This window comes from Anabrus simplex, chromosome 2, assembly GCF_040414725.1.
Source record: "Anabrus simplex isolate iqAnaSimp1 chromosome 2, ASM4041472v1, whole genome shotgun sequence".
NCBI lineage: Eukaryota > Metazoa > Arthropoda > Insecta > Orthoptera > Tettigoniidae > Anabrus > Anabrus simplex.
The window spans coordinates 541,075,393-541,089,089 of record NC_090266.1 but is presented as its reverse complement, the minus strand read 5'-3'; the positions used below and the strand labels follow the sequence as shown (position 1 = coordinate 541,089,089).

At 39.7% G+C, this 13,697-nt stretch overlaps 1 protein-coding gene across 1 annotated transcript in view; it reads right to left on the bottom strand.

Annotated features, from left to right (window-relative positions):
- ScsbetaG (Succinyl-coenzyme A synthetase beta subunit, GDP-forming) overlaps positions 1–13,048 on the bottom strand; it is a 254,798-nt gene extending 241,750 nt beyond the window's left edge. Inside the window, exon 1 of the mRNA XM_067139203.2 lies at positions 12,908–13,048. The gene's annotated coding sequence lies outside the window, so the exon portion shown is untranslated. The remainder of the gene's footprint in view (positions 1–12,907) is intronic.
- Positions 13,049–13,697: the final 649 nt, after the last annotated feature.

The following is a 13,697-nucleotide window of genomic DNA, read 5'->3' as shown; positions in this document are numbered from 1 at the left end:
GTGAAAAATGGGTTGAATGCCTTTAATGGCGATACTTATATCTCAGAAACTGAAAATATTACAGACCTGAAAATTGGTGTTTGGGATCTCCTTTAAAAATAAAGAAACACGTATTCTTTTGTTTTTGGAAAATCCAATTAATGGGGGTGTGAAAAGAGAGTGAATTTTGAAAATGAGTGTATCTATGTCTCAAAACTTTTAAAGTTTATAGATGTAAAAATTAGTATTTAGAATCTCCTTTAAAAATAAAGAAACACGTATTGTTTTGTTTTCGGAAAATCCCAATAGGAAGGGTGGAAAAGGGTGAAAAAGCGGTTGAATGCCTTTAATGAGGCTACTTATATTTCAGAACCTGAAGATAATACAGACCTAAAAATTGGTATTTGGGATCCACTTTAAAAATAAAGAAACACTTTTTTTTTCCGTTTTTGGAAAATCCAAATAATGGGGGGGTGAAAAGGGGGTAAATTTTAAAATGAGTGTGTCTACATCTTAAAACTTTAAAGGTTTACAGATGTAGGAATTGGTATTTAGAATCTCCTTTAAAAATACATATACATGTATTTTTTCGTTTCCGGAAAATTCTAATAGGAGGGGGTGAAAAGGGGTTGAATGCCTTTAATGAGGATACTTATATCTCAGAAACTGAAGATATTACAGACCTGGGAAAAGGTATTTGGGATCTCTTTTAAGAATAAAGAAACATGTACTTTGTGTTTTTGGAAAATCCAAATAGTGGAGGGTTGAAAGGGGGTGAATTTTTAAAATGAGTGTATCTATATCTCAAAACTTTCAAAGTTTACAGATGTAAAAATTGGTACTTAGAATCTACTTTCAAAATAAGGAAAGACGTATTTTTTTTGTTCTCGTAAAATCCCAATAGGAGGGGTGAAAAATAGTTTAATGCCTTTAATAAGGATCCTTATTTCTCAGAAACTGAAGATGTTACAGATCTGAAAATCGGTATTTGGGACCTCCTTTATAAATAAAGAAACATGTATATTTGTTTTCAGAAAATCCAAATAGTGGGGGGGGGTGAAAGTGGGGTGTATTTTAAAAATGAGTGTATCTATAGAGCGTTCCAACCTTAAATTGCAGTACAGCGGTAATGGGATAATTCCGTCTCTTTCCTTCTCCCATGTTTTGCGGGTAGCGCTGTCCTACTCTAATGCAGCGGGTTTGCCAAATATCCGTAAATCAGAATGTTATCGGTTAAAATGGGTGAATATCGTGTTATGTACAGAATTTCAAGGCGCATTTGATGCCGTTAACAAAAAAAATGTAAAAATAATAATTTAGTGTGAAAATGGTAATATAATAGAAAGTTTCGCCAAATGCAAAATCTTCTTGCATAGAACTTATCATGTCATAACTCCTATTTTATATTCTTAATTTTCCTAATTTTTTCACTGCTGGTAAAGAAACATTTCAGCTCGATGTAGATAAGTTTATTTTTAAATTCAAATGATAACAAAACGCAGTATATGCGTTTATTTTCAGTCATGTTCAGGGAATTGTATGTGCAGGCACGAAAAAGTCAGTCGCTGACCAGCGTCTTTCGTATTGAATTTACACGGGGGGTCAAAGCGAGGCAAATGGTCTTCAGATATGGAAGTTATTTTTAAAACAATCCCGAAGTTCTTATCTTGCTTAGTTCTTAATTTGTGACAGGAAGAATATCTCCTTGAATTTTGGTTTCGCGCGTGACTCGGCTGGCTGTCTGTCTGGCTGGCTGAAGTTCCGGTAATGATCTCCCAAACATGCACTTTTAACATTTCCAGACAGTCGCATGCAGTTCAGTGCTCATTTCATCAGTAGTGTGTATAATAGTGATTAAAAACGTATCAGTGACATATGTACAATTCTTGAGGGAAAGTGTATTTCGTTTGTGTGGTTCGTGAGTTCGTGCTCGTGCGTGGGGATCTACTTTCGAAGAAAAAGTGCAGAAGGATCATGGCGTGGTTAAAGCAAAACAAACGGTCTTCGGATATGGAAGTTATTTTTAAATCATACCTCAAGTCCTTACCTTTTTATCTCTTAATTTATGACAGGGAGAACGTCTCGTTTGTTTACGTTTCACGAGTGACTCGGCTGGCTGAGCTGTTAAATATACTGACAGCCGTGTGCAGTGGTGTTCATTTAATCAGTATTATAAGATTGATTAAGATCAGTGATATATAAATATATAATATTTAATGGCATGTGGCCTCCGAAGAGGCCGAGTGCAGGTCTTTCGAGTTGACGCCGCACAGGCGACCTGCGCATCTATAAGAATGTGGCCCTACTTGTGATGAATTCTAATGCTGAAGATGGCACACACACCCAGCCCCCGAGCCATTGGAATTAACCAGTGAAGGTTAAAATCCCCGATCCGGCCGGGAATCGAACCCGGGGCCCTCTGGACCAAACGCCAGCACGCTAATCATTTAAGCCATGGGGCCGGACAAGATCAGTGATAAATGTATAGTTCTTGAGGACAAGTGGATTGTGTTTGTTGTGTTTATGTAGTCTGTGTAGTTGTCAGTTCGTGCTCGTGCGGGGGGGTTCTTAGTTCGAAGAAAAAGTGCAGAAGGATGTACAATGGATCGTCAAATTAAAAAGAAACGTTCCGTAGGTAAACTCAGGGGAAAAGAACGCAATATTATAATGAGTGTCCTGGACTATTTTTTAAAGACTATGAATATGAGCAGCACAGTCAGTGAAACAGCTAAAGCTACAGGTTGTTCCGAAAGAACAATCTATGCTATAAGGAAGGAACACACACATGGTCCTTTGCGAACTCCCGCAAAAAAAGCAAAAAAGCAAAAAAGAGAAGGACGGCAGAAAAATGCAAGGAAAATTAAATATGATGAAATTGTGCGAAGTGGAGTACGTCGGGTGGTTCACTCTCTTTTATTTGGTAACATACCACCGACATTGAACGTGGTTTTGAGTCGGGTAAATTGAGGAGATTCTTTGCCACGATTTTCCAAAACTACGATGTATCGCTTCTTACATGATATAGACTTCAGTTATTTAAGACGGGGTAATAAAGCAGCTTTCATTGAAACCGATGAAATTATTAATTGGAGGCACAGATATCTCAGGGAGATAAAACGTTTGAGGGCACAAAATAAAGCTATAATTTTCACAGATGAATCGTGAGTAAATACTGGGCAGACAGTGACAAAAGAATGGAAGGATACGACAGTGAAAAGTGCACGGCAGGCCGAAGGGGTGAGTTCGGGACTTAGACCACCGAAAAGCCGAGGACCGTGATTTGCCTTAGTCCACGCGTGTAATGAACATGGTTTTGTTCCAAATGCTGAACTAACATTTTTATGCTATAAAAACATAAGACAATTGGGCAAATTACGTGAACGAAGTAAAGAAAAATGAAAGAGATTTGTGGAAAGCAGACGAATTACAGGACGATGTCGATGATGAAAAGTTTTTAATACGACTTTCCTCATCGTCCGGATCATCCTCAAGTCCATTTCCCGAACCCGGTTCATCCAAAGCGGGAGAACTGTGACGCCCTGTTTGAGTCACACTCGAGCGTGATCTTCATGAGTCGATTTCGCAACAGCGCGCTCCATCTACGCTGTACTGCAATTTAAGGTTGGAACGCTCTATATATCTCAAAACTTCGAAAGTTTGCAGATGTAAAAATTGATATTTAGAATCTCCTTTAAAAATAAAGGAACACGTATTTTTTTTGATTTCGGAAAATCCCAATAGGAGGGGTGAAAAGTGTGAATAAGGGGTTGAATATCTTTAATGAGGATACTTATATCTCAGAAACTGAAGATATTACAGACCAGACATTTAGTATATGGAATCTCCTTTAAAAATACAGAAACATTTATTTTTTGTTTTTGGAAAATCTAATTAATGGGGGTTAAACAGGAGTGACAAATTGGGGTGAATTTTTAGAAATACTATATCTCCAGTATATCTCAGAAACGTAAAATGTTGCAGACGTAAAAATTGGTATTTGGAATCTCCTGTTAAAGTAAAGAAACAGGTATTCTCGGAAAATCCAATGAAGGTTGGGGGGGGGGGGGGTGAAAAATTGAAAAAATTATTGAATTAATTGTATGAGGATACTTACTGTACATCTAATAAAAACTAAAATTGTTACAGACGTGAAAATTGGTATTTAGATCTTCTTTAAAAATAAAACGACGCGTTTTTTTGGGGGGGGGGCGGAGAATCATTTCTGGGGGCGAGTGTGAAAAGGTATTGAATTCGTTTCATGGGGACACATATCTCAAAAACTGAAGATAATCGGTATTTAGAAGATCCTTTAGTATTAAAGAAACAAGTACTTTTTGCCGGAAAATTCACTTAAGGGGGGCGGGGAGTGTGAAAGTAAGTGAAAAAAGTGAATTATTTTTATGGGAATACTTATATCTCAAAACTGAAGGTAACACACGTGAACATTGGTATTTGGTATCTCCTTTAAACATAAAGGAACACGTTTTCTTTTTTTGGGGGGGGAGGTAAATCAACTTAACCGTGGTGGGGTGAAAACGGAGGTGAGGCCAATTGATTTTACTGTTCCTAATGTACTTATAAGGAGCCTCCGTGGCTCAGGCGGCAGCGCGCTAGCTTCCCACCGCTGGGTTTCGTGGTTCAAATCCCGGTCACTCCATGTGAGATTTGTGCTGGATAAAGCGGAGGCGGGACAGGTTTTTCTTCGGGTACTCCGATTTTCCCCGTCATCATACATTCCAGCAACACTCTCCAATATCATTTCATTTCATTTGTCATTCATTTAATCATTGCCCCAGTGGAGTGCGACAGGCTTCGGCAGGGCTAATTCATTCCATTCTTGACCCGGTTGAATGACTGGAAACAGGCTGTGGATTTTCAATGTACTTATTCTGATCACAAACCGATAATTTTTAATCTCTCCTGGGTTCGTTTTCAAGAGCCATCTTTTCCTTTGGAGAACCTTCTTAGATTACAGTAGATTCTTCTGGCATATAAACAAAAAATTAAACAAATTTGAAATAAACGATAGATATATGATTGACCGTGCAATTGTTCACCTCTGTAATAAGGTCAATAATGCACGGAAGTATATCATCCGTATCGCCAGAAGTCCTGCGCACTTGCCTGCGGGCGACAATGGTGCTGGTCATACTGTCATCAATGACAACGACAGCAGATGTAATTTACCGCCAAGTAGAGGTTGAGTACCGCCAAGGCACCCAAGACGACACCACGCCGGATCTCCTCAAGGATTTGATCCACATTAAAAATGCTTAGGGTATAGGAAAAGATGGCAAAGATTTAGGGACCCAACTGACCGGGAAGTGCGAAATCGATTGCTGGAGAAAAGATTGAAAAATGGGAGGAACGTTGCCGTAATCTCTCAGAAAACGAGTCAGATCGCAAATTTTGGCGGAATCTCTCAGAAAACGAGTCAGATCGCGAATATCGGTGGGTTATATATAAAACGATAAGCATTCAATTATAAATTTCAGTATAATACCGTAGCGAAGCAAGGGTATCTTGCTAGTTTTATATATATATATATATATTTGGCTTTCAAATTGATGGTGTGAAATCTTTTGACAAGTTCTGCAATTTCAAAAAATGTTTGAATGAGGGTAGTAATGATATTGAAAATAACAAGTTACCTTGTAGTCAGGAATGGGCAAAGTTGTTTGCAGTTCGGAGTTAGTAAAACTTGCAGAATTCTTTTTTCTATAACAGGGCACAGTGCAAATTCAGAAAGATTATTTTCATTGATCTCAGCACAATGGACTGATAATAGGAACCGTTCCAAAGCAGAATATGTGAAAATCCTGTTAATGGTTCAATATAATCTAAAAGATGTACATGTGTATCTTTTAATAAGTTACACACACCAAAACTCCTAAAGCCAACTAAATCTTCAGAAAAGTACCAGCAATGCGTGTAAATTAGTTTCATCGCTTAAATTTTGTAAGAATTTACTGTATTGTATGGAAATGGATAAATTTTGTTCTTGTATGTGAAAATTAAAATATGAGTCTAAATTCAGACTCTCAATGGAGGATTTCTGTGTCCTTTTTGAATAGTTTTGTCCTCTTTTAATCTGCTGTATTTCTATCTCGTCACCCTACTCAAGAGTATGTTCTGAGGAGTTGTTTTCTTCATTCAATTAGGAATTTCAGCTTATGTTACGCCTCAAACAGTTCGAAATACTATTAAAAATTCTAGATTCCGAGAATGTGTGGCTAGAAGAAAACCACGTATACCTGAAGCAAACATTACAAAACGGCTAAAGTTTCCTATAAAGTACGCAAATAAAATTTAATCGCGTCGGATTAATTACTGTGTCACCGGCACTGGGTATTTTGTGTTTGTCCCAACACACTTTTCTTCATATACACACAACACACCACACTGCCAAGTTACGTAAATAAAATTTAATCGCGTCGGATTAATTACTGTGTCACCGGCACTGGGTATTTTGTGTTTGACACAACACACTTTTCTTCATATACACACAACACACCACACTGCTAACTACCACAGAAACACGCAATAGTGAATGTATTCCTCCACAACGTGGTAGCGTCAGTAAGGGCATCCGGCCGTTAAACAAGGCCATGCGCGCGCGCGCGTTCGTGACAATTCGCATCCCGGACCCCACCAGGGTGTGGGGAAAGTGGCGGAATAATCATAATATCTATTTGTGATAAGGATAACTGCAGGTGACCTTTTCTAGGAAACAGTTAAAAATGAACACTGTAGGGAAATTGTGATATCCGAGCTTAGGAACAATGACAAGCAAAAGGAGGGGGAAAAAGTGAGTCAATGGACAAAGAAAAATCAACGAACTGAGTTTGTAAATCACTCGCGGTCGCTAATTCCCGAGCTTATGTGCATCTGTGGGAGTAACTCTTTTAGTTACCTCTTACAGCATGACAGGGATACCTTGCGTGTGCTCGATCCCTCAATCGACAAGGACAAGAAGAGAACGAGAGATATGGCCTCCAGATCAGTAGAATAATACTGTATACCGTAAACTATGAAGGTAATCGGTTATTTAATAGTTCGTACGAGACACACACAGTTGAAATTAACTAAACATTATTACAACAGAAACTGTAGATCTTAGGAACTTGTCGAGTCAAGCATTCAATGATGGTGACGATGACTGTTTTGAATGGGCCCAATATCTAAGTCAACGGCCACTAATGTCATCGAGGACTCAATGCTAGTTGCTTTACGTCGCACCGACACAGATAGGTCTTATGGCGACGATTAAGGTACAGCCCCAGCATTTGCCTGGTGTTAAAGTGGGAAACCACGGAAAACCATTTTCAGGGCTGCCGACAGTGGGGTTCGAACCTACTATCTCCCGAATACTGGATACTGGCCGCACTTAAGCGACTGCAGCTATCGAGCTCGGTGAGGACTCAATTACGAGGGGTCTTACACATAGTGGTTCAGGTGGTAGAGCACTAGCCTTAAGAGCCCCAGTCGCTGGGTTCGATCCCATCTCAGTCCGGCAGTATTTGAAGGTGCTCAAAAAAGTCAGCCTCGTGCCAGAAGATTTGAAGGCACGAAAATAAAGCTAAGCGGGTCAAAACTCCGGCACCTCGGCATCTCCGAAAACCGTAAAATGTAGTCAGTGGGCCGTAAAAGGACTAGCATGGCAATTATCATTTATAGAAACTAAGTGGCATAATCAAAACCTGGACGTTAGTGATTTAGCCAGCACCTTCAGTTACGTAGAGGGGCCACTGCCCAAGCGAGGGAGATTTCACTTGCAGTAGGGTGACACCACTTTCAATAGTATGAGGTATGCCCATCCAGTACGAACATAATCGCGATTAATTTTAACTTGACACATGACCGGCGCTCCATACCTACAACTTCAAATGGAGCAGGAAGTGGGAAGAAAGTAACCGTGGCCCTTGTGACAGGTACAATACTCGCATTCTCCTACAATTGGATTGGAGAAAGCACCTCTAAAATGACGGAGAAAGGGTACTACAATCTGGGCCGAGTTTCATAAAACACACAAGTGCTTCTTTACGAGTTACAAATTTGCCATTTACAAGCTAATTTCTGTTTCATAAATTTAAAAAAAAAGTAAAGTTTGAAAAATCCCTGGTGCATTTTACAAGGAAATTAGCTGTTTAATTTCATAACGGCTAATTTACAAACACAAGTAGGCCCTACCTGTGAAACCAATATAATTTCCACAAGTGTTTTGAGGATTGTGAAAACATTACAATTGGTCATTGTAACTGTATCAAATTACATTAAAAATAATCTATTTGTAGGTACTTGCATTTATGAGTACCGATAACAAGCATAGTTTGCAGTTGTAAATGTTGGCAATGGATACGATATATTCCTCATGATCAGTCAGATGAGTTTAATGACAGAAGACGAAGAACCTTCAAAGATAGGATTAATATGGACTTTGTAACACATATTTTGAATTCAATCAATAAGGCCAGAATGAAATCTATAAAAACACGAGTTCCTTTAAATGAAATATCACGTTTTCTTTTTAAACCAATTCTAAAGAACAGAGTTCTATCTCCTAAAGAGCAGCCGTGTGCTGCCCTTCATTGGTTTGGAAATGGCTGAACAAATATCACGCAGCAGGTGATATGCATGGTGTTTCTTCAGCAAGTGTGTCCAGTTGTAGGCTACATCGTGTTAGAGAAGCAATAAATGAGGCTTAATTTCCTTCAGTTGTAGACTGGCCGGAATATGTTTATTATCATCATCATCATCATCATCATCATCTGTATCTGTTTACCCTCCAGGGTCGGCTTTTTCCCTCGGAAACAGCGAGGGATCCCACCTCTACCGCCTCAAGGGCAGTGTCCTGGAGCTTCAGACTCTTGGTCGGGGATACAACTGGGGAGAATGACCAGTACCTCGCCTCACCTGCTATGCTGAACAGGGGCCTTGTGGAGGGATGGGAAGATTGGAAGGGATAGGCAAGGAAGAGGGAAGGAAGCGGCCGTGGCCTTATGTTAGGTACCATCCCGGCATTCGCCTGGAGGAGAAGTGGGAAACCACGGAAAACCACTTCCAGGATGGCTGAGGTGGGAATCGAACCCACCTCTACTCAGTTGACCTCCCGAGGCTGAGTGAACCCCGTTCCAGCCCTCATACCACTTTTCAAATATCGTGGCAGAGCCGGGAATCGAACCCGGGCCTCCGGGGGTGGCAGCTAATCACGCTAACCACTACACCACAGAGGCGGACAAGATGTTTATCTATTGTCAAAAAATTGTATAATTTAACCAGAATTCGAAGTCATAGGTTGTGCTGTGAGTAGGTTTACTCTAATGAATACTGATTTGGCCAGAATTCATCTCTTGTACGTTCCCATCTCTACATTTCTTAGCTACTTCAACATTTTTAGAAAACTCTAGACAATTCTGACATTCATTACGTTTGTCACTTTTCGTCAATATATCATGTAAGTTAAACCACCAAAACGTAGCCTACATCTTTCTTTTAAAAAAACCCACTTGTTTATTATTTAGCACTCCTATTAGTTCCCATTTGAACAACAAACGTAGCACCGGCAATATCAGTAAATGAAAGTACTGAATGCAGCAGCAGCAACAATCAGGTGTCTTGTTAAAAATTTCACAGGTGTATCTAATTCACCAGTCAACTTAAGTTTTATGAAACAGAAATTCGTCCACTTGTAATCTGTGAACTAACAACTTGTGATTTATAATTTGTGATTTTTATGAAATAGGCCCCTGTTGTAAATACTTCGAACATTGGACACACACGAGAAATCTGGACGATTTGCCCTGCGCGTCATTCCCGGTATTCCCGCGCGGAATTTAAATTCTGGAACGAAATGCACTCGGCATCCTGACGATGATTCAAAAAGGGTAGTGGGTTCAAATTCCACTCTCATAAGACCTAGAAGGATTTACTTGTCATGGTTTCCCCACCTTACCTCCAGTAACAAAATACTGGAATGTTACCTAACATAGTGACCATGGCCGCTTCCTCCCCAATCTCAGCACCAATTATAATAAGAAAAGCACTTGCCATTACAAACACTACAGTCACAGTGGTTGTGTGAAGCACTTTACAGGCTATATAATGCATGCACAACGTTGCTGAACACGATGTCTCAAGCCCCTAAAATTAGGCAACAAGTACATTCTTTCCTCCCGATGAATATATTTTGTATCATCTTTTCATTCTAGTTCTTCTTAATCTGTTTACCCTCCAGGGTTGGTTTTTTCCTCGGACTCAGCGAGGGATCCCACCTCTACCGCCTCAAGGGCAGTGTCCTGGTGTGTGAGACATTGGGTCGGGGTATACAACTGGGGAGAATGACCAGTACCTCGCTCAGGCGGCCTCACCTGCTATGCTGAACAGGGGCCTTGGCGGGGGAGTTAGGTACCATCCCGGCATTTTCCTGGAGAAGTGGGAAACCACGGAAAACCCACCTCTACTCAACTGACCTTCCGAGGCTGAGTGGACCCCGTTCCAGCCCTCGTACCACTTTTCAAATTTCGTGGCAGAGCCGGGAATCGAACCCGGAACTCCGGGGGTGGCAGCTAATCACACTAATAACTACACCACAGAGGCGGACTTTCATTCTAGTTATCATGCAAAAATACGAGAAAAATGGGCAAAACGGAGCTGTCCTTGGTTACGCTCTCCTTCAGCATGACCTTGGCTACAGCTCATTACGAGCCATTGGCCATGCATGGCAACCTCTTCCGCACACTGATGTACTGCCATCTAGCGGCAAATAAAGTGATCTAATATGGCCATACATGTGTGTTGCAGCGGCTGCTCAATAGATAGTGCGTGCGTTGGTATACGTTCTGTAACTAACAGCTCAAGGAAAGCACCACATACCGGAAACTACTCAGAATCACTCCCGGGATAAACAGTCCTTGCCAGACAGAATTATCTTGTTTTTAGTAATCGTCATGCAGGAATTAAACTAGAAACTACTCAAGTGTGTATTTCTATTCACGATATTGGTAGTAACAATACTGCGCCAAGGTTGGTAGCAATTGTTAACCAGCTTTTTTTAACCAATAAGGTACAACTCGAGTTAAGGCGGTAAATTTCAATTTTAAAAAGCCTACCCAGCCTATGAAAAAAATATCTCTGAACAAGGACATTAAAATTTTATAAGGATACATGACTAGTCTTGAGGTCACTAAAAATGAAGACTTAACAACACAAACAATATGAAGAGTAAAAATTTTGCAAAAATACATTTCAACACTCACTCAAGACATAGAAACGTTACATATTATTCTTATGTCACTGGATGATTTTCAGGTAGAGATGACTGCATCGATAGGAAAATAAAAATACTAAGAAATGTATAGCAATGTATCCAAACATGAATGATATGCAGGCCAGCAACAGCATAGATTTTTCTCAAGATCGGAAAAGAAATACTCTGAAATTCTCTACCGGAAACTGTTCCAAAAAATGTCACTCTGAATCTTTTAGGAACCAAATCCAACACACACCCCTTTACTGATAAGAGTCGGTAATTACAGCAATCCGGAATAGCTGTCTGTCATCTATTAGCTATCGTTTGTGATTCTCCTCTTCTACTCAAGTGAAATTATAAATTTTACACCCGATTATTTTTTGTCATTCACTCTTAAAATTATTTTCCGTTCAAAATTCGACCAGCTAACACAAATCCGAAACTACGAGTAGGCCTCAATACTTCCACTAATTGAGCACACTGGATTGGAGAAATACCGTAGGCCTGTTACTCTTATCCATAATAAATAAAATAACCAAAACATTGAAGATTCTGGAAGACTAGGTTACTCCTACGATTCGATTCCTACCCTCGAAAGATATTGGCATTCTACTTTTACAAGCCCCTGGGATTCCTTTCCCACGTTTAACTATACAAATACAATGCAATTTCCAAAACGTTCACAGGCAATGAAAACTTCACATTATGGAAAAGAAATAGGCTATTTCTAACATTCATGTTTTTAATTTTGAATTCTGCGAAAGGCAAGTTATAATATTTTGGTCGAGTAACTGAAGAGCCATAGGTTCGGTATGATTTCTCCTCGGTATTAGGTCACAGATGAGAAAATTAAAAAGAACACTACCGTAGCGAGGACTCTTCTAAAACCCATCAAATTTATTTGTACCGTATTAAAACACTCAAGCATTTATCAAATTGACGGGAGTGTCTGAAACTTTTAATATTTATCTCCAGCTTGTTTTTACGAAATGAGGCTAAGTTACTGAATATAACTAACAACATTTCCAAGCACTTGTCAGGGAAGTGGTGGGTGACAAAGTATTGTACTGATAAACACTAGCATGATTGATTACACAAACTGATTGTTTCTCCATACAGCGCTACGAAAGCTGCCAAGGAAATTTCTTGGGCCACCCCCGTCTCACTAAAATCATCCATCGTCTTCTCACGATCAGCAGTCATTAGATCGATAACCACAACCATACAATAAGCATATGAAAGGCATGAATTCTACCACAGTGTAATTGAATGGGCCACCTATTAATTTCGCATTTCATACATTTTTTACTGGCCCTGGGCAGCTTCTCAACATTTTCATTTTGAATGGAGATAATGTGGTCGGTATTTTTATTTTTTTTACATATAAATAAAATTCTATTGCTTCTAGTTTCACTATACAACGGTATGTACATCCTATACATTTTAAAATACATATCTTTCCTGCAAGTTATTTTAATTACAGGTAACAACTGCCACAATCGCCACATGACTGGTTATTGATTAAAGTATATAGTACAGTAAATCAGAAATACTGCACTTCGCACTACATATATATCAAGCACACAGCAAAGATAACGCACCTAACCCTACAACCCTCAAATAAATCACACAGGTAGACGGGACTATTTTACATTAATCGAGCACACCTTTACTACGTACCGTTCAAATTCCAAAGCTCTCAATAACAGAAGATATTTCACAGGTTCTAATTCAAACGTCTCTTCCGAAAACTGTAGAAGATCAATGTTGTAGTGAGCACCACTTATATTTTTAGACAACAACCCATCACAACCAACGAACCCTCATGGAACACTACGAGCCATCTGGCTTATCTCTTACACTGCCGTACACTCTATGGCAGCAGCGTTGCCAGAGCTAACGTTCAGCAGAGAAGAGACAGCACACAAGGGGTGTAGAGAGAAAGAGATGTCCGTAGAAGCATTGCAGGTTTTCCCGTTGTGTGCCTACAGTTTCTTCTTTCGGAGGAAATTTTTCTCAAAGACACTACTCCACTTTCTCTCCAATGTAGAACACTTTTACGATACTTTATATTTCACCAGCTGTGATTCAAGGTTTTCTCAAACTCTTTGTTGTAGGCCTACGGCCTACGGTACGGTACCTTTCTTTTTCCAATAAGCTGATTATTCATATAAATAACCAACCAGAACAAATATTGTCGCTATCAAACTTCGTAAGGATGACGCTCAACCAGAATACCTACTGTATATTTCAGTGCAATGGCACTGACGATAATGGACGGCGTACGTGGAGTCGGGAGGCTGATGGGTTCGAATCATGTGGCTTTTTGTAATTTTCCGTTCAACTCGGGATGAATGCTAAGATGGACGCCTTGAAATGACCACTGGATTTCTTATCAATTATCTGTCTAGACCAGATAGAAACATACGATTACAACATTACAACAACACTAGCTCGGGCGTGATAGCCG